We start from the raw sequence: 19,465 nt of genomic DNA on the forward strand, positions 1-19,465 counted from the left end.
ATCAAAGCAGCACGTTTAGTGTATAAAGCATGGACAAAATCATTAACAACTAAAGTGGTTGGTTTACCTTCAAAACTCTGATTGGTTTACCTTCAAAATAAAATTTTCAGATAAAAAGAGCAAAGTTGTACATTTACCAACAATTTAAGAATCTTAGCTTGACAAGGAAGCCTTGAAATGGGGCGATAATTATTAAGATCGCTACTATCCCTGCCCTTATGGAGTGGTAGAACAAGAGCTGATTTACATACTTTTGGAATATTTCCTGAAAACCATGTTAAGTAGAACATGTGGGTTATTGAGCCAACAATGGTGGGTGCTGCACACTTAAGCATACCGGGTTCCAATTGGCATTTGCATTTCTCTACAAGTAGGGTAAGTCAACATGTTCTTTCTACTTGCGCACACACGCACACACACACTCACACTTACACACACAGAAATCAGTACCATGGACATCCACATTATATTTAGCTTACGTTGATTGGACTAAATTGTTTTTGGAATCTTTTAGTTCTCACCGTATTAGACTAAGCATAGGTGATTTGATGATGTTGAAATGTTGAAGTTGAAATGGTGCTGGAATAGTGGAAGCAGCTCCTGTTTTCGTTGGAGCATGCGGTAACTCTCTGCTGTTCTAAATCAATAGCTGTTTAGAAGTCCGAAAATGTCTGAAACATTAACTTGATTGACCATGCTGAAGGTCATGTAACGTTTATGACATGCAATATGTTTTGTGGATGCCATGCAACAAAGGTGTGGTTTGAATTCATTCTGTCACTGTCTTATTGTCTCGGCCTTAGGCCTGTACAGTGGGGAGAACAAGTATTTCAAAGCTTGTAGAGGTCTGTAATATTTATCATAGGTACACTTCAACTGTGAGAGACGGAATCTAAAATGTAATCCCTATTTAATCCCTGATGTCCTTACACAGCTCTCTGGTCTTGGCCATTGTGGAGAGGTTGGAGTCTGTTTGATTGAGTGTGTGGACAGCTGTCTTTTATACAGGTAACGAGTTCAAACAGGTGCAGTTAATACAGGTAATGAGTGGAGAACAGGAGGGCTTCTTAAAGAAAAACTAACAGGTCTGTGAGAGCCGGAATTCTTACTGGTTGGTAGGTGATCAAATACTTATGTCATGCAATAAAATGCAAATTAATTACTTAAAAATCATACAACTTCACAGTTGAAGTGTACATATGATAAAAATGACAGACCTCTACATGCTTTGTAAGTAGGAAAACCTGCAAAATCTGCAGTGTATCAAATACTTGTTCTCTCCACTGTATATATAAAAACAAAAACAGGTGTAGACCTTACAGTGAAATGCTTAATTATCACAGTGTCAAGGCATGTGAACTAACAGGTTATAGCGCAAACAAGTCAATTATCACAACACATATGTTGTAATAGGGCTTTTTTTCTGTCTTGTTTCCCCAGTGATTTTATCCATGCACCGTTAATGCTTCACACAGTTTCCTCCTCAGAGGGACACCTGGCAGGGTGCCTCTGTTCTTCAAACAGTTTTGTTTACTTTCTGTTTGGGCACTTAAGTACGCCTTGCCTTTCAAGCAGTGGCAAAGTACCCAATTGTCATACTGTAGTAAAAGTAAAGATACAGTACCTTAATAGAAAACGACTCAAGTAAAGGTGAAAGTCACCCAGTAAAATAGTGCTTGAGTAAAAATATTTGGTTTGAAATATACTTAAGTTTAAAAGTAAATGTAATTGCTAGAATATACTTAAGTATCAAAAGTAAAAGTATAAATAATTTCAAATTCCTTACAATATATTAAGTGAACCAGACAGCACAATTGTTATTTTATTTTTTTCTGGATTGAAGCACACTCCAACACTCACACATAATTTACAAATGAAGCATTTGTGTTCAGTGAGTCTGCCAGATCAGAGGCAGTACATTGAAAATGTAACGAGTTCTTTTAGGTGTCAGGGATAATGAATGGAGTGAAGTAAAAATTGTCAAAAATATAAATAGTAAATTAAAGTACATATACCTAAAAAAATGACTTAAGTGGTACTTTAAAGTATTTTACTTAATTACTTTACACCACTCCTTTCAAGGCCCCATCTCGGTTCTTGTTTTGGCATAATTTCTGGTGTTAGCATACTAATATTTCCTTGGGTAATTGTTGTTGATTAAATGCACACTTGTGTTTACGTTTTACAGGAAAAGTATGGTATCCCCATGGTGATGTTTGGCCCCTCATGCTGTGTAGTAACCCTGAGGCGGTGCTCTTAATGTGTGCTAAGTCAAGCCATCAAAATTCGGCCCTGGTCTCAGCCTTGCACATACAGTATCTGAAGGCCTGCTTGATTCACCACCACAAGGCCATATATCAACACAGGGGGGATGGGTGAGGACTATATTTCTCGCAGCACAAAGATCAATATGCCGTGCACCCACATGAGACAACCAGATTTACAACATAACAGTGTGAGTTATGAACATATCCTCTCCCTCTTTCTCCTCCCCACCCTGACGATCAGAGAACAGAGGATCCACCATCTTGAGACAAGCTTATCAATTCAGTTCAAAGGAAATCAGCGGCATCAATGCATTATAATGTCTATTTAAAGGCTGTTAAAGGTCTGATTATTGACACATGTAATGCTATGTTGTGGTATTTACAGGCAATAGAAGTAAGCTTGATTTTTTTTTACCGAGTTTGATTCGGGACCTATCAACATGCTTTGTCAATTCCTCCATTTAGTCAACAATCTGAAAGGCAGTAACCTCAGTCTAGGCATCTATCCTAAAATACAATCTACCCAAAATATATTGAGGTACACTTGAGTCACACAGACATTAGCTAACTATTTGGTATATCCTAATGGCAGAGGGTAGTAGTAATGTCCTTGTTTAGAAGAAGCTCATGTGAGTCCCTCTGGGTGAAGCTGTTGACCACCCGACGGTGAACTTTCCTCAACCCAGCCAAACCAATAATTAAATCATCCTTTATTACCATGAAGGTCAGGAAAAAAACCTCACACTTGTGGTTGTGGGAAATTCTCAACTCACATGTGTTGAGGATGTTAGATCACCATGCTGCTGTGCAGCTCAGTGAATTGATGAAAATACATTTGGACTAAAGCCTTGGTCAAGGCCTCTGTAGTCGTGGTCTTGGAAAATGTATCTACTCTGACTTAATGCAAAGCTCCAAGATCAGTCAATTAATAAAATATGACCTGTGTATTACAGCATCGTGTTTAGGTTAAAACAGGTGAAATATTGTTGAGTTCAAATCTATGTGTAGCAATCCTACCAAACTAATAGCATCCCATTTAAATTTTAGTCAGACAAGCTAATGCATGGTGTGCATGGTGAATCTATTCATGTAATATTGAATATGTGACCGTAAACCTCAGTATTGCTGCCCCCCCCCCCAGATAAAAAAATGGAAACTTATGTTTTGAATGCAACCTGTGCTGGTCAGTGGTAAACAGCCCCACATGGGAAGGGGGAAGCCTGTGGTTTTCTTTCAGAGGGAGCTCCATGTTTAGCAATAGTTACTGTAATGAAAGCCCAACTGCATGTGGTACCTGATTCAGTGATTGTTCTGCACTCATCTCTATACCTTTCGCTGGCGGTCACTGAATGACTATTCCCTTGCAATGCAAAACGGTTTCTCACAGGTGGCAATCAAAAACACACCCGCACAATTTAGAGTTAATGGCCCTAAAGCTCAATTTTGCAGCAAATTAAGGGATTACCTATGCTTAGATTGTGTGGAACTAAATATAGACATTCATCTTCTGTGATCTCCCAGACCTGTGCCTGCATGTATGAGCAAATGTTTCTGTGCCTGGCTGTTAGTGGGCCTGCAGCACATTTTCCACAAGCCTAGCTGTGATACATCAGATGCCAAGTTGGACGTCAATGACACACAGGACACTGTGGGTGGAGGGGATAGAGGGTAAGGAGACTGAGGAAATAATTGATTCTTTGTTCAGCTCAATCATGTGGAATGATATTGAATTGGATACGGTTTAGTAGGGTCACTGAATCTGGAAATAATTTGTTCAGAGAGTCAGAGAAGCTTATTGTGAAAGTGGTCAGACTTTCAGACCTAAGAGTTGTGTAAATGTGAACTTAATCAATGAGACCTACTGTACCCAAAAATATACTGAACAAAATATAAACACAACATGTAAAGTGTTGGTCCCATGTTTCATGAGTTGAAATAAAAGATCCCAGAAATGTTCCATTAGCACAAAATGCTTATTTCTCTCAAATGTTGGGCACAAATTTGTTTACATCCCTTTTTGTGAGAATTTCTCCTTTGCCAAGATAATCCATCCACCTGACAGGTGTGGCATATCAGGAAACTGATTAACTGGCATGATCATAACACAGGTGCACCTTGTGAAGGGGACAATTAAAAGCCACTCTAAAATGTGCAGTCTTGTCACACAACACAATAACACATTTGTCTCAAGTTGAGGGAGTGTACAATTGGCATTGTAACATATACGCTGGGAGTTGGACAGCAAGTGCAGGTGGTGAGTTTAATAATAAATGGAACATCGAACTACACAACAAACATGAGGAGTATATAGACTTGAAAAACATAAACAATACTGACTAGGGAAAGAACCAAAGGGAGTTCCAGATATAGGGGATGTAATAAGTAAGGTAATGGAGTCCAGGTGAGTGTAAAGCTTGATGCCAGGTGTGCGTAATGATTTTATTTATTTTATTTTATTTCACCTTTATTTAACCAGGTAGGCTAGTTGAGAACAAGTTCTCATTTGCAACTGCGACCTAGCCAAGATAAAGCATAGCAGTGTGAACAGACAACACAGAGTTACACATGGAGTAAACAATTAACAAGTCAATAACACATATACATTGTGTACTAATCCCAGGACTAGTGGTTCATATACCAGCGACGTTGAACGCCGGAGGGGAGGAGCGGGAGTAGACGTGACAGGCATGCTGACTGGAGGAATGTCCACCAGAGCTGATGCATGTTTGTTTCTCTACTAAAAGCCGCCTCCAACGTCTTTTTATAGAATTTGGCAGTAAGTCCAAACAGCCTCACAACCGCAGACCACGCATACATGATTGTGTGGGCGAGCAGGTTTGCTGATGTCATTTTTGTGAACAGAGTGCCCCCCATGGTGGCGGTGGGGTTATGGTGTGGGCAGGCATAAGCTACGGACAACGAACACAATTGGAATCATAAAACACGGGACGAGATGTTAAAAACTGTCCATTGTGCCAATAGATGGAATGCACTCAAATGAGATTTGCCGTGATGTTGACAGAGTGGCATGGGAGGTTTATTTCTTAGACTGGGTTAAGATGTCAATTTTGGGACACATCCTCAGTAGTGTGCCTTCGAATCAGTGGGTGTTTCGGCATTTAATCACTAAACACCCTCATCAAAGGTGGCCATCTAAAGGGTGATCAAGCCTTAGCTTGTGTCCCATGCCCAATTAAGATGTCCCACGGGACTATGCAAGGCAGGGGCGTCGTCTTCCCTGAGCCAGCCCTACAGCTGACCGCATACCTCATATGCCCTCCTCAAGTTGGAGGGATCTGAATTGGGTTCTTAGGTGGGGGTGGGGGGTCATGAAGTTATAGCCCAGCAAGGGTCCTTCCGTTTGATCCAGATCCACTGGCTGCCTCTTTCAGCTGCTTGAGAAACTGCTCTGACAGTCTGCCGCAGAGCCTGTCCATGGATTCCAAGTTCTTTCAGCAACCTGATGGTGGAAGAAGCCACAAATCCTCTGCATCCCAACTTCAACTGGCCAGACTTTTGCATTCCAGCCACGCTGAGTTGCGTCTGCTGCCAACTCTGTGTAACGCAGTTTCTTACGCTCGTAGGCCTCTTCAACAGAGTTTTCCCACGGGACTGTGAGCTCTATGATGTACACAGCCTTTCGTGAAGGGGACCAGAGTACCATGTCTGGCCTAAGGTTGGTAGAAGCAATCTCAGGTGGAAAAATTAGTTGCTGGCCAATATCGACAAGCATCTTCCAGTCCCGGGCCATGGCTAGGTGTCCAGTTTCTGGCTTCGTAGGAGGATGCTTGGGCATTTTCTGTCCCTCCCGGATTAATGTTGTTGTTTTGACGGGATTGCTTGTTTTTGGAGGTAATGAATTGGTTGCACTCCTCTTGGTCTCAAGTGCTGCAGCCATTGCATTTTATCGATGGAAATTTGAATGCACATACAGTTGAAGTTGCGTCAGAAGTGTACATACACTCAATTAATATTTGGTAATATTGCCTTTAAATTGTTTAAATTGGGTCAAACACTTCCAGTAGCCTTCCACAAGCTTCCCACAATAAGTTTGGTGAATTTTGAGGTTTGTAGGCCTCCTTGCTGGCAGACGCTTTTTCAGGTCTGCCCACAAATGTTCTATAGGATTGAGGTCAGGGCTTTGTGATGGCCACTCCAATACCTTGACTTTGTTGTCCTTAAGCCATTTTGCCACAACTTTGGAAATATGCTTTGGGTCATTGTGAAGACCCGTTTGCGACCAAGCTTTAACTTCCTGAGTGATGTCTGGAGATGTTGCTTCAGTATATCCACAATTTGTTGATGTGCACCAGTCCCCCCTGCAGCAAAGCACCCCCACAACATGATGCTGCCACCCCCGTGCTTCACGGTTGGGATGGTGTTCTTCGGCTTGTAAGCCTCCCTCTTTTTCCTCCAAACATAATGATGGTCATTATGGCCAAACAGTTCTATTTTTGTTTCATCAGACCAGAGGACATTTCTCCAAAAAGTACGATCTTTGTCCCCATGTGCAGTTGCAAACTGTAGTCTGGATTTTTTATGGCGGTTTTGGAGCAGTGGCTTCTTCCTTGCTGACCGGCCTTGTTTTACTGTGGATATAGATACTTTTGCACCTGTTTCCTCCAACATCTTCACAAGGTCCTTTGCTGTTTTTCTGGGATTGTTTTGCACTATTCGCACCAAAGTACATTCATCTCTAGGAGACAGAACGCATCTCCTTCCTGAGTATGACGGCTGCGTGGTCGCATAGTGTTTATACTTGCGTACTAATGTTTATACAGATGAACGTGGTACCTTCAGGCATTTTGAAATTGCTCCCAAGGATGATCCAGACTTGTGGAGGTCTACATTTTTTTCTGATGTCTCTGCTGATTTATTTTGATTTTCCCAAGACGTCAAGCAAAGAGGCACTGAGTTTGAAGGTAGGTCCTGAAATACATCCATATGTACACCTCCAATTGACTTAAATTATGTCAATTAGCTCATCAGAAGCTTCTAAAGGCATGACAATTTTCTGGAATTTTCCAAGCTGTTTAAAGACACAGTCATCTTAGTGTATGTAAACTTCTGACCCACTGGAATTGTGAAATAATCTGTCTGTAAACAATTGTTGGAAAAATGATTTGTGTCATGCACAAGGTAGATGTCCTAGCCGACTTGCCAAAACTATAGATTGTTCAGAAGAAATTTGTGGAGTGGTTGAAAAACGAGCTTTAATGACTCCAACCTAAGTGTATGTAAACCTCCGACTTCAACTGTGGATACCGTGACGGGATCATGAGGCCCATTGTCATCCCAGTCATCCGCTGCCATCACCTCATGCTTCAGCATGATAATGCACTGCCCCATGTCACAAGTATCTGTACATAATTCCCGGAAGCTGAAAATGTCACAGTTCTTCCATGGTCTGCAAACTCACCAGACATTTAGCATGTTTGGGACGCTCTGCTTCAACGTGTACGACAGCTTGTTCCAGTTTTGGCCAATATCCAGCAACTTCACACAGCCATTGAAGAGGAGTGGGACAACATTCCACAGGCCACAATCAACAACCTGATCAAGTCTATGCGAAGGAGATATGTCACGCTGCATGAGGCAAATGGTGGTCACACCAGATACTGACTGGTTTTTTGATCCACGCCCCTACTTTTTTAAAAGGTATCTGTGACCAAGAGATGCATATATGTAATCCCAGTCCATAGATTAGGGCCTAATGAATTTATTTGAATTGACTGATTTCTTTATATGAACTCTAACTCAGTCAAATCTTTGAAATTGTTGCATGTTACAAAATACATTCCCATTTTAAACATTCAGGCCATCATTGCCAGCCATTTTTTCTGTGAACATATAAGATTGAATGGATCCTTGAGGACAAAGGCAAGAATGTTTGCTCTTACGACCTGCATTTCATACAAAGGACTTAATCAGTAATGGAAAGAAACGGCTTGTTTTGTTTAGACAACAGTCATGTCTCAGTGAGCAGCAGAGGCATTGCTTTTGACCGTATCGACAGAGAATAGTGGCTTTTAGAAACCCAAGACTTTGAGAGAGTGGTTGTTTCTGAGCGAAACATTCCAGCAGCCATCTTTTGTTGAAGCTGGTTGTTTTGTTCAATACAATAGTTTAACACATTACTACTTGCAGGTATATTCTAAAGCTAGCATACAGATGTATTAAAAGAGTGGTAGAGCTGAAGTGCTGTATTTATTTATGTAATGTACTTGTATATAGGCCTATCCATAAGGATGAGGAAAAGATCTGTTGCAAAGAAACCAGGTCCTCTGGGAGTTCAGGATGCAGAGGCCTGCTCTGAGGGAGAGCCAGCTAATAACGATTGGACTAATAGATCAGATGTTATCTTGGCATGTTGTATATCATTATTCTGTTCTGGAACACCCTCTGATGTCTTTTCTTCAGATTTACTAGCCCTACATCCAATATCTTGGTGATGCATACAAAGTTCAAAGACAACATTTGAAAAAGCCATTGCAAGTGTTTTGACTTCCCCATAGGCCTTTACATGTGTCAATATCAGTTTTGATGCATTACTGCATTGGCAACAACATCCCGTTCAACCTAACAGTGGCAGAGTAAATCTTTGCATCAACATTGACCCTGTGGGCAAAAAATATGAAACGATCGTTAAACGAAGCAAAGACAAAATCCAAGCTGACATGACAGTTCCATTGGCCCCTGGGAAAGAATCATTTTATTGACATCCATGGTGGATACTGTCCTGGCCATCCGTCTCCATGTTCTCTATCCCGATACATAGCACATTGTAATATGATAGCTGTCAAGGAATGTTTGTGCCCATTCTCGCCAAGCCAGGCATAAAACAGTCATGTTCATGCACCCAAGTGAAATATTTAAATAATGCAGGGTGTTGCTGAAGGTAGTCTTGGTTGAGTATGTATCTCTGGAAATGAGAACGTCTGTCTGCCAGGCAAGAAAAGGATTTTCAATTTCCCCATCTACATCTTTTGCAAAGCAGCACACTTGACATTTTTCCGTTCCGATTTCAGGAACGTCTTTGAGGAGTGTAAGCCTCTGAAAAGCTGCCCCCCTCCCACCCCCATTGATTTGCAAAACTGCAGCGAGAAGATGGAGTAATTAGCAAATTTGCTTGTGGAGCTGAACATTGAGCTGTAGAAATCCGTTCCTTCTCATCGCTAAGATTTCAGCCTCTTCTGAGAGGTTTTGAAAATGCCTGGATACAAGGACCAGTTACTTCTAATATATTTGAGTACAATTCAGTTGGGTTCATATCAGCTCTGCACAACAGTGGAAAAAAGGAGGGATAAACTAAACAGAAATGTCCCTTTTTCACGCCCTGTCTTTCAAAGATAATTCATAAAAATCCAAATAAATAAATAACTTCACAGATCTTCATTGTAAAGGGTTTAAACACTGTGTCCCATGTTTGTTCAATGAACCATAAACAATGAATGAACATGCACCTGTGGAATGTTTGTTAAGACACTAACAGCTTACAAACGGTAGGCTTTTAAGGTCACAGTTATGAAAACTTAGGACACTAAAGAGGCCTTTCTACTGACTCTGAAAAACACCAAAAGGAAGATGCCCAGGGTCCCTGCTCATCTGTGTCGTGTCTTTGGCCTCATTAAATTGAAGACTGTTATTTTATCAAATCAATTCTCTGTAATTATTATTACGTGATTAAACTAATCATGTAAATTTAATTAACTAGGAAGTCAGGGCACCAAGGAAAATCTTCAGATTAAAAAGTTATAATTTTCCTAATATAACAATTCAGATATTTTAATATCTGATCAATTAGTCTTCTAATGAATTATTCTTTACCTCACGTTAGTCTCATTCCAAACATTGTAAATTGTTGGTTATCTGTACGAACCCAGCCTTTACTATCAATCATCCATATACCAATTGTCTTAATCATTTATTTATTTACTAACTAACTAAATAATCACAGAAATGCATAAACAAACAACACAGTAGATACATTTACAATTAAATGATAGGGGAGGTTCCCTAGTGGGCTAAGCCGATATGACGGCTTGGTGGACAAAGGGAAGTGGGTGTGGACTGAGAAGTGCGGGAAAGAAAAAAGACTCACTACACAGTTGATAAATATATTAATTGAAATGCTAATTCTTTGCACATGAACGCTCACTCATTCCTTCTGTTGGAAAGTTCATCCGAGCGTATCTCTGCTTCCCTGAAGTCTTTCTTGGTTAGAATGTATACTTCAGGGTACCATTCAGAAATGTTCTTATAGAATAGATGTTTTGGCGGTTGTCGGTCTTCACATTTCAGGTTGACATAATTTCTAGCTGCAGACTAGTAATTAGTATCTAAGATTTGCTCTTATTCTGTCAGGATCGATGGTCTCAGAGTTTGACCATTTCCAGTCGTGTAGCCAATGCTCCATGTGCTATGGTTAGGAATTCAACAACCATTACAACCTTAGCTTATACTGAGGTTTTTGTGGTCTAAACTCAACCTGTGCCCCCCAGCTGACCGAGGTAAGCGTGGTCTGAAGAGGATTTCTTCAAGTGGGGGATTAATTCGTAACAGTAGAAAAGGGCTGTTCCATGACGCCAGATCATGTCTGTGCTCATGGGGGCGGGCCAATGACTTAGTTAAACTTTAAAGGGAATACAATTCTCCCACATTAACATCATTACATAATTTCACACATAGTTTCATCTTTACTCATTCATTTTATACAATAATTAGACGCCATCCTCATAATGGAGGCCCCTGTATAAACCGAGTTATAGTAATGTGGCTGTATTGTCTTTCATGAGGTCACAAACATGAAACAAAACGGACAGGGTCGTAGCTGGCTTCTCCACTGACCGTTTACGCATTCTCCAAAACATGGATATTGATCAGTTCTTAAGTTCCGTGATGTAGAAGAAGTTCCTTTGTTCTACTGTGAAACTCTCTCTCTCTATAATGCATGGCCAGGAGGAGAGAGTCTCCTCCAGGAATTTACGACCTGAGAAAACAGAACCTGGGTGTAGGAGGGAGAGAGAGGGGATGCCACGCTCTATACCCAGAAAGGGCCACGTCATGACATCTGCGTGAACGTGTCTTAGGCATGCTGCAAGGAAGCATGTGGCCAGGGCAATAAATAGCACACGTACTGTGGGATGCCAAATCCACCATCTTTGAACCAGACAGGACTGGTAAAAAGTGCTCTTCACTGACGAGTCACGGTTTTGTCTCACCAGGGGTGATGGTCAGATTCACATTTATCGTCGAAGGAATGAGCGTTACACCGTGGCCTGTACTCTGGAGCGGGATCGATTTGGAGGTTTGGAGGTGGAGCGTTAGTCATGATCTGGGGCAGTGTGTCACAGCATCATCGGACTGAGCTTGTTGTCATTGCAAGCAATCTCAACACTGTGCGTCACAGGAAGACATCATCCTCCCTCATGTGGTACCCTTCCTGCAGGCTCATCCTGACATGACCTTCCAGCATGACAATTCCACCAGCCATACTGCTCGTTCTTTGCGTGATTTCCTGCAAGACAGGAATGTCAGTGTTCTGCCATGGCCAGCAAAGAGCCCGGATCTCAATCCCATTGAGCACGTCTGGGACCTGTTGGATCGGAGGGTGAGGACTAGGGCCATTCCCCCCAGAAATGTCTTGGAACTTGCAAGTGCCTTGGTGGAAGAGTGGGGTAACATCTCACAGCAAGAACTGGCAAATCTGGTGCAGTCCATGAGGAGGAGATGCACTGCAGTACTTAATGCAGTTGGTGGCCACACCAGATAGTGACTGTTACTTTTTTTTTATGTTGATATTGTTATTTTTATTTTTGACGGACACCTTATTCAATTTCACATTATTCAATTCAATGTTTGCTGAAAATAAACGCAGCTGACAGTGAGAGGACGTTTCTTTTTTTGCTGAGTTTACACTTAGCTGTACGCTGCCAATTTTATTTTCCGAAAGAGTCCTATAATTCAATTTTTTTTCACCCCCTTGAATTATTCAAGAATAAATCAAATCAAATCAAATGTTATTTGTCACATACACATGGTTAGCAGATGTTAATGCGAGTGTAGCGAAATTCTTGTGCTTCTAGTTCCGACCATGCAGTAATATCTAACAAGTAATCTAACCTAACAATTTCACAACAACTACCTTACACACACAAGTGTAAAGGAATGAATATGTACATTAAAATATATGAATGACCGATGCCCGAACGGCATAGGCAAGATGCAGTAGATGGTATAGAGTACAGTATATACATATGAGATGAGTAATGTAGGGTATGTAAACAATATATAAAGTTCCATTGTTTAAAGTGGCTCATGATACATTTATTACATACATTTTCCATTATTAAAGTGGCTAGAGTTGAGTCAGTATGTTGGCAGCAGCCACTCAATGTTAGTGATGGCTGTTTAACAGTCTGATGGCCTTGAGATAGAAGCTCTTTTTCAGTCTCTCGGTCCCTGCTTTGATGCACCTGTACTGACCTCGCCTTCTGGATGATAGCAGGGTGAACAGGCAGTGGCTCGGTTGGTTGTTGTCCTTGATGATCTTCTTGGCCTTCCTGTGACATCGGGTGGTGTAGGTGTCCTGGAGGGCAGGTAGTTTGCCCCCGGTGATGCATTGTGCAGACCTCACTACCCTCTGTAGAGCCTTGCGGTTGTGGGCGGAGCAGTTGCCATACCAGGCGGTGATACAGTCCGACAGGATGCTCTCGATTGTGCATCCGTAAAAGTTTCTGAGTGTTTTTGGTGACAAGCCGAATTTCTTCAGCCTCCTGAGGTTGAAGAGGCGCTGCTGCGCCTTCTTCGTCACGCTGTCTGTGTGGGTGGACCATTTCAGTTTGTCTGTGATGTGTACTCTGAGGAACTTAAAATTAATTATTCGTTTGAGGGTTTTTCACTCTTAAACTTTAGTCATCTGTTGAAAATAAAGGCAAGGACTCAGGATCTGGACAAGAGCAGAACCAGAGACAATGTGGTGGGATTGCATGGCAACAATAATGCAATAACAATAATAATCTCTAAGTGATGAAAGCATCCTGTCAATAAATGAGTAAAAATTATTCAATACATCCTTTTGTTAAAATAGTCTACTTGTAGTCTAATAAAGAGCAGACTGTATTTAGAAATGTTTCACTTAAAGTGGAACTGCCTCCTAGAACCAACTTCTTCGGTTATAAACGGCCTATGTGGCATCGAAATGAGCCATAAACATTATTTATAGTGTCAAAATGGTGTATTCTTCAAACATGTCAGGGAACTGTCTTATATGGGATACCATACGAAGTCATGACGACTAACATGTACTACCAGACATAATGTTGATTGGTACAGTATCTGTATCGGCTGTGAATGACAATAGAATTTGTAAGACAAATGTAATATTTGCAGATTGTTATATCAGCAGAACACTGCTTCTACAGTATTATGTGAAGGATGGTTTATTCTACATGGAAGTGTTCACTTGAAGTTATTGAAACAATTTGTTTTTACATTATCTACATAAGTTCAGCAATTGCTCTCTCCTCATATTACTCTGTAGGTAGTCTCGTCCAGAACCATGCTAAACGGGAGCCTGGGGAAGTCCATGTCAAAAAATCAGCTGAAAAAAGGTGAGAACTCAGGGTGTAAATCAGTGACACCTCGCAACACATCAAACCAATCAAATGCCTTGCTTAGTGGAGGTGCTCACTAGATTAGTGTCGTAGGTACAACAGTGTGTGAGGATGGCCGTGAAATCGCTGATTAAGACTCCATCAAAATATGTTGATGTATGCCGTGTTTGTGGTGAACCATGTGAATGTACCAGGAACAAACATAACCTTCTGCAAGGTAAATCGTGATCGGACTACACACTGGCTTTAGAAGAGATAACGGGACCTGTCACGCTGAGTTTTCAAAAGCAGTATGTGGCTCCTGTCGCAATCTTCTACTCAAGTATAAAAGAAGTGCCAATGACGTGGAAAGAAACATCTGTTTTGTGAGGGAAATAGCAAATTCTAGATTTAGAACGAATAATGTGCCGTGGCTGTCTCGACTCCCAGAAGTACAAAAGGAGTGTCTGTTCAGGAAAGCACAGAGAGTCCGGCGAGACGAGGCCTTTCGCAGGGACACAGCCCCAGCGACTGATGACCAGCCACCAGATATAGGAATTAAACCGCTACAAGCACCCATTTTTTGTCTGTAAGTGGCAATCACAAAAGTGATCACTGCATAGTTTTTTTTCCGTTTTTTTCTTCTTTTTTTCTCACCTTTATTTAAAGTTGAAACGAGCAATCCCGTATCCGGGATCGTAATTATAGCCTCAAGCTCATTACCATAATGCAACGTTAACTATTCATGAAAATCGCAAATGAAATGAAATAAATATATTGGCTCTCAAGCTTAGCCTTTTGTTAACAACACTGTCATCTCAGATTTTCAAAATATGCTTTTCAACCATAGCTACACAAGCATTTGTGTAAGAGTATTGATAGCTAGCATAGCATTAAGCCTAGCATTCAGCAGGCAACATTTTCACAAAAACAAGAAAAGCATTCAAATAAAATCATTTACCTTTGAAGAACTTCAGATGTTTTCAATGAGGAGACTCTCAGTTAGATAGAAAATGTTCAGTTTTTCAAAAAATATTATTTGTGTAGGAGAAATCGCTCCGTTTTGTTCATCATGTTTGGCTGAGAAAAAAACCTGAAAATTCAGTCATTTGCAATGCGAACTTTTTTCCAAATTAACTCCACAATATCGACAGAAACATGGCAAACGTTGTTTAGAATCAATCCTCAATGTGTTTTTCACATATCTATTCGATGATAAGTCACTCGTGGCAGTTTGGTTTCTCCTCTGTTCAAAATGGAAAAATGCGCGCACCTGGAGATTACGCAATAGTTTCGACGGAGGACACAGAGCGGACACCTGGTAAATGTAGTCTCTTATGGTCAATTTTCCAATGATATGCCTACAAATGCGTCACAATGCTGCAAACACCTTGGGGAAACGACAGAAAGTGTAGGCTCTCTCCTTGAGCATTCACAGCCATATAAGGAGACATTGGAACACAGCGCCTCAAAAATCTGGCTCACTTCCTGTATGAAATTTCATCTTGGTTTCGCCTGTAGCATTAGTTCTGTGGCACTCACAGACAATATCTTTGCAGTTTTGGAAACGTCAGAGTGTTTTCTTTCCAAAGCTGTCAATTATATGCATAGTCGAGCATCTTTTCGTGACAAAATATCTTGTTTAAAACGGGAACGTTTTTCATCCAAAAATGATATACTGCCCCCAGAGGTTCAAGAGGTTAACCAGGTAGGCTAGTTGAGACCAAGTTCTCATTTACAACTGCGACATGGCCAAGATAAAGCATAGCAGTGTGAACAGACAACAACACAGAGTTGCACATGGAGTAAACAATAAACAAGTCAATAACACAATAGAAAAAATAGAAAAAAAATGGTCTATATACATTGTGTGCAAAAGGCATGAGGAAGTCGGCGAATAATTACAATTTTGCAGATTAAAACTGGAGTGATAAATGATCAGATGGTCATGTGCAGGTAGAGATATTGGTGTGCAAAAGAGCAGAAAAGTAAATAAATAAAAACAGTATGGGGATGGGGTAGGTAAATTGGGTGGGCTATTTACCGATGGACTATGTACAGCTGCAGCAATCGGTTAGCTGCTCAGATAGCAGATGTTTAAAGTTGGTGAGGGAGATAAAAGTCTCCAACTTCAGCAATTTTTGCAATTCGTTCCAGTCACACGCAGCAGAGAACTGGAAGGAAAGGTGGCCAAATGAGGTGTTGGCTTTAGGGATGATCAGTGAGATACACCTGCTGGAGCACGTGCTATGGGTGGGTGTTGCCATTGTGACCAGTGAACTGAGATAAGGCGGAGCTTTACCTAGCATGGACTTGTAGATGACTTGGAGCCAGTGGGTCTGGCGACGAATATGTAGCGAGGGCTAGCCGACTAGAGCATACAGGTCGCAGTGGTGGGTGGTTTTAGGTGCTTTAGTAACAAAACGGATGACACTGTGATAAACTGCATCCAGTTTGCTGAGTAGGTATTGGAAGATATTTTGTAGATGACATCGCTGAAGTCGAGGATTGGTAGGATAGTCAGTTTTACTAGGGTAAGTTTGGCGGCGTGAGTGAAGGAGGCTTTGTTGCAGAATAGAAAGCGGACTCTAGATTTGATTTTAGATTTGAGATGTTTGATATGAGTCTAGAAGGAGAGTTTACAGTCTAGCCAGACACCTAGGTACTTATAGATCTCCACATATTCTAGGTCGGAACCATCCAGGGTGGTGATGCTAGTCTGGCGTGCGGGTGCAGGCAGCCGTAAGTGCTTTACCTTTCGGACAACATTGCTAATCTACAGCCAACTTTTGTCATTGCGAGAGGCCAGCTACAGTTTAACTTTTGTTTGTTTGTTTATTATCCTAGGATTAATCATTCCACTCTTCATAGATTTATAGGTTGGAAACAGTTGCACAAGTCCTACAGGCTCACATGTGTAGGCTACATTTAATAATATCTTCAGATAATCAGTTGATTTGATAAAGACTATGAGCTGAAGCCAGAGTCTGGAAAGCACTCAATCTCAAGTAGCTCTGAGGACATCAATCATAGTGGTTGGAGCATTGGGCCAGTAACGCAAAGTTTGCTGGATCGAATTCCCAAGCTGACAAGGTAAAAATCTGTCATTCTGCCCCTGATCAAGCCAGTTAACCCACTGTTCCCCGGGTGCCGAAGATGTGGATGTTGATTTAGGCAGCCCCCCATCACCTCTCTGATTCAATTGGGTTAAATGTGGAAGACACATTTCAGTTGTGGCATTCAGTTGTACAACTGACTAGGTATTCCCTTTTCCCTTCTCATATGGTAAGTGTGCTTCTTGATCAGAAAGTGTTTGCATTGACACCTGGCAGGGTCTACCCAAGCTATGAGGAACTAGTGTTGTGGATCAGCAACCACAAACTGAACTTACACCATGAAAATAAATATATGTGTGCTCGTTTGGCACATGACAGAGGGACAAACGTTGACAGCTGATTTCAGCTGTATTGCTGAGACACTAGAAAGGACATTATCTTAAATGCAAGAGTTAGATAAGTAATGTAGGAAATAGGAAATAAGACGTAGTACTGAAACAAATGACAATGTAGACTACAAACAGAAAACATGTTCACTTTAATAACTGGCCGTCATTGTAAATAAGAATTTGTTGTTAACTGACTTGACTAGTTAAATAAACTAGTATATATGTAAATAAAAATATACACCGTGTTGAGGATAGCATGGTGGATGTGATGTTACCTACCTTTACCACCTGGGGGTGACCCGTCAGGAAGTCAGGGTAGGTAACAACACAAGGGTAGGTCCCAACACATCATTTTATCAGAGCTTCCCACTTGCATGTGTACTGCACAGAAAAAACCCATTGGTCACAAGCATCTAATTTAATTTAATTTACATTACAGAGACTTGAACACAACTCCATATTTTCAAATTATGTAGTATATTATCAGTGTTAAGCATATGTTGACAGTAGTGGAGTGAATAATACCATCTCTTAAGCATCTCCAGAACCTGAGCAGGTAAAAGCTCAGCTTACTGCCCACTGCGGTATCCATAGAAACCAGACGCCTCAGGGGGCGTAAATGCAGATGAATAGATTTGTTCTGCATCTTTACCACAGTTAATTTTACACTTGTGCTAGTTATTCCTCCATATGTTTCACATTTACGCTCCACACAACATTCAGCACAATACTATAACTTATAAAGGACACACACGTGTACGCAAACACGGACGCACGCACATACACACGCACGCACGCACATACACACACGCACACGCACACACACACACACACACACACACACACACACACACACACACACACACACACACACACACACACACACACACACACACACACGCTAATATCTCCACAATTACTATTGTGCTTAGGAGTTTGTAAATAAAATGTTTCAGTGATTAGGCGTACCAGAAGCATACCATTTGTGGTATGGCTGTCATGGATATCATCTCATATGGTTTAGGTCTTCCATGGGTCAGATTAGATAATCACAGCATACAATATAGAGATAGCTGTAATTTATCAAACAATTAAAGAGCCCCACATGTGGGTTTGGTAGCCTCACCATGTGTGATACGTGACAACCATGTCTTTAAACCATTAGTCAAATGTATACATCAACCAACACCAGTAAATGCACACAACAATGAATGTGGGTGGCACACAGTTGTTTTCAAGGACATTTGTTTTTAACATAAGGCTTCTCTTGAGACCTATTCCTCCCTAAGGTTCTTAGGTTCTGTCTACCTGGAGTCACTCTTTGCTGTCATTTACAACATAGCTTTTCTTTAAGGAATTTTATGCCAAGTGGCATGTCAAGATCAATATGATTGTGGAAATACACTGCAAACAGAAGTACAAATATGATGAGGGATTAAAAACCCCTAAGGTTGATGTCCGCACTCCCTCTGAAATCTAATTATCATAATAAACAATTGGACAGTTTAAGCTAGAGGTATGTTTTTTGCAATGGATGCGTCTCAATCCTCTGCATCCGCCTATGTAACACTTCCGCATCTGCGGTGAAAAGTGACAGAGTTAGAGCAGAGTGTCACGTTCTGACCTTAGTTCCTTTATTATGTCTTTGTGTTGGTTTGGTCAGGGCGTGAGTTGGGGTGGGTAGTCTATGTTCTTTTTTCTATGTAGTATTTATGTCTTTGGCCTGGTATGGTTCTCAATCAGAGGCAGGTGTCATTCGTTGTCTCTGATTGAGAATCATACTTAGGTAACCTGTTTTCCCCATTTTGGTTGTGGGTGTTTAATTTTCTGTTTAGTGTTTTCTGCACCTTACAGGACTATTTCGGTTTTTTGTTGTTTATTCACGTTGTTGTTTTGTATTTCAGTGTTCAGTTAATAAAATCATGAACACGTACCACACTGCGCTTTGGTCCACACCTTCTTCCACCTATGACAACCGTTACACAGTTTGTCAGACCATGAAAACTCCCGAAAATCACTCTTCTCACAAAACCGTCTGTAGCCTCCGAACAGTATGGCCTATAAACTATTATGACCCTTCTATGGAAGAATTAGACTCTACAACAACCACAATATTCGTAGGACTCATCAGAAGTCGGTACAGCCGATCAGCCAACTTC

The sequence above is a fragment of the Oncorhynchus tshawytscha genome, linkage group LG04, assembly GCF_018296145.1.
Source record: "Oncorhynchus tshawytscha isolate Ot180627B linkage group LG04, Otsh_v2.0, whole genome shotgun sequence".
Classification (NCBI taxonomy): Eukaryota; Metazoa; Chordata; class Actinopteri; order Salmoniformes; family Salmonidae; genus Oncorhynchus; species Oncorhynchus tshawytscha.